We start from the raw sequence: 2,733 nt of genomic DNA on the forward strand, positions 1-2,733 counted from the left end.
TTGGATGTATTTTGGTGCAAGTTGTTTGTATAGCACCAGTATATTGATTAATATTTATGTACATATGTTAATGATTTAATAAATTCACTTTTAAATGAATACATCAGTAACTACTTCATTATGATAAAAAAGAATACATAATACAACTATTTTTTTGTATTATAAAGTTTTATAATACAATTTTATATATTGTATTATACAATCTAGGAGTAGGACTATGGTGAGAATGGTTCTTGGAGCCTAACACATTCGGTTCTTGTTAGTGAACAGAGCCAAATATTTCAAATCTTGAAAAGAGCCGAGAATCCCATGACTGAGCACGCTGAACCTCATACGTCATCAGCATGCGCCAGCTGCAAGTCGCGCCATTCCAACCAGCGTGTTTCCATCGCTCGTTACGTTGAAACTACTGGCAGAGCTTCTACGGTCGCCACTGTTACTACTACACTTTCACTTTTCTTTCGGCTTTTTTGAGGTGAGAGCTTTTAACTAGTTTTTCAAACCTCATTTATTCGATTACAGGACGCATAATAAGTGAACAGTTTCAACGTTGACGCACAGCCGTGGGTTTCTGGTTGAAGAAGTTTAGCTTGCTAGTTAGCTCAAAGTTAGCTGTGATGTTTAGTGATGTGTACACTGAAGAACTCATTATTAAATGAGCTGCTTGTATTTTATGAATTGGTGACATGCGGAGTGGTGATGTGAAGCAAGCTGTCTTGACATGCTACGGTCTTTTTCGAATCGCGACAGCTCATTTTTGAATATGAACATGTCTTAGAGCTAGTTTAGGTCTCGCCTGTGCTCTAAAAGAACATGACAGTTTCATGGACACGCAGCATTTTAAATACATTAACTGCAATAAATACTGTAACAGAGGCCTCTGGTTAAGTATACTCACAGTATAAGGTAACAGACCGAAGCATCTGACAATGATGATGATGATGATGATGACGACATTCAGCAAGGGCTGTGTTGTCTGCAGAAAGCACAAGACATTAAACTGTCTAGCATCGGATTAACCCCTTGCGTTAGAGCATTGTTTACGTTGCGGCACACATTGGATGAAAACAGTTGAAGCCCGACAAAAAAGCTAAATATATTAGCAGAACATCTTACCGTATAAAATACTCGGCAGGATTTCAAAGCAAATGCCAAAACTGGTGTGTGCATACATATACCCTTGTGAAACCATTGTTTGTAAATATTAATATACCATGATTCATCTTTCACGTGATGCTAAGGAGCTTTCTAGAAAGTCTCTTTTACTTCTGTTTTAGTTGGAGCTCAAAACGGTGAAGAATAATGCATTTGCAATACAGTTGTTGAATATTGCATAATTTGGATTTAGGCTGCAACTGAGCCATCTTTCTCTTACCATTTGTTTTTCCCCCTTGCCTTATGTCCACTAAGTTCTCCATTGGTTTTACCATTTCAGCTGCCAATAAAAATGCAGGGATCCTCATAATTTGTGTTTTCAGCCATTCTGAAGCCGTTTACCTGAATTTGGGAGCCCGATTGTACTACTTTGTGCTACAATTGAACTTGCATTGCAGAGAGCAATTGCTGATCTGAGTGTTTGCTTGCTGAGCAACAATGTTTAGGGTTTGAGGTCTAAATGGCATTAACTTAACTTCCTAGAACCAAGCCATCCCCTACAAGCATTACAGATACATTTCAATAAATTAGAAAATATTCAAATGTTACTATTATTATTATTATTATTGTTGTTGTTAAACTGAAATGTTTTTCAGTTGACAATTTAAAAATGTAGCTTGTGTAGGTTCATTACTCAAATAGATATATCTTCATTTTTATAAGAGTTTATTTCTGTTAATTCTGATCCTTATGGAGTCTACCTTTTGAAAAGCCTAAATTTAGTTTATTTGAAAAGCTCTAGATGAGAATCAAATTGATGGTTAATATTTAGGAATTTGCAAAACTGTGTGACATTCCAAGGAGGCTATTCAGCTGTTTGTTTAAGGTGTTTTAGAACAGGTATGCATCCACAAGTTGCAGGACAGTAGCACTCATAGACTGGAGTTGGATCCTTTGGCTTTAGAGTATAAAATTGAGAGTCAGAGACCTTCATTTCCACATCAAAATGTGCTTTCATCTGAAAAGAGTTCTTTGGAGAACTGAGTTCAATCCTTTTTCTCCTTTCCCCTGTTTTTGTGCTTTTGACTTTGTCTCGGTTACATTTCAGTGAGTTTGCTTCATAACCCTCTGTGAGCTGCTGTTGTAATTGTTGCTTGTGCACCTTTTCCTACCACACTTTTTCTTTTGCTTAATCCAATAATATGACAATATAATATGCATAAAGTACTGTGAACTGCCAGCTTTTTTAGCTATGACCTTCAGTGGCATATCCTCCTTCTGAGGTGTGTTTTTCACTGTCTAGGGGCCAAACGGACAAGTCAATAGTCTTCCCCCTTGAAGTTTTTTAAGACCACAACAAGGTATTTCTGTTAGGGATGCTCCGATCAGGTTTCTTGTGGCCGATTCTGATACAGATTATCCATGAAGCCGATCTTTACCGATCGCCTGGAATGACTGTTAATTTTTCAGTTTAGGGTATAAATGATGCTATGTTATCTGGCAAATGGGGAAAAATATCTGGCAATAAATTCACCTAATTTAGGAGGAGGAGGACATGCAACCAAGGAACCAGTAGCAGAGTTGTAGTCAAGACCACCACCCTGCGCTACGTGACACAAAAAATTAAGTTTTACCTAT

The 2,733-nt window shown here is 37.3% G+C and overlaps 1 protein-coding gene across 2 annotated transcripts in view; it reads left to right on the top strand.

The window, feature by feature from the left end:
* Nucleotides 1-321: 321 nt before the first annotated feature.
* The window catches only part of ipo11 (importin 11), a 114,695-nt gene continuing 112,283 nt past the window's right edge, over nt 322-2,733 (top strand). For both annotated transcript variants that reach the window (XM_015034485.1, XM_015034484.1), the window contains exon 1: nt 322-475. The gene's annotated coding sequence lies outside the window, so the exon portion shown is untranslated. The remainder of the gene's footprint in view (nt 476-2,733) is intronic.

The sequence above is a fragment of the Poecilia latipinna genome, unplaced genomic scaffold, assembly GCF_001443285.1.
Source record: "Poecilia latipinna isolate Pla-1442-1.1 unplaced genomic scaffold, P_latipinna-1.0 Scaffold300, whole genome shotgun sequence".
Taxonomy (NCBI): Eukaryota; Metazoa; Chordata; class Actinopteri; order Cyprinodontiformes; family Poeciliidae; genus Poecilia; species Poecilia latipinna.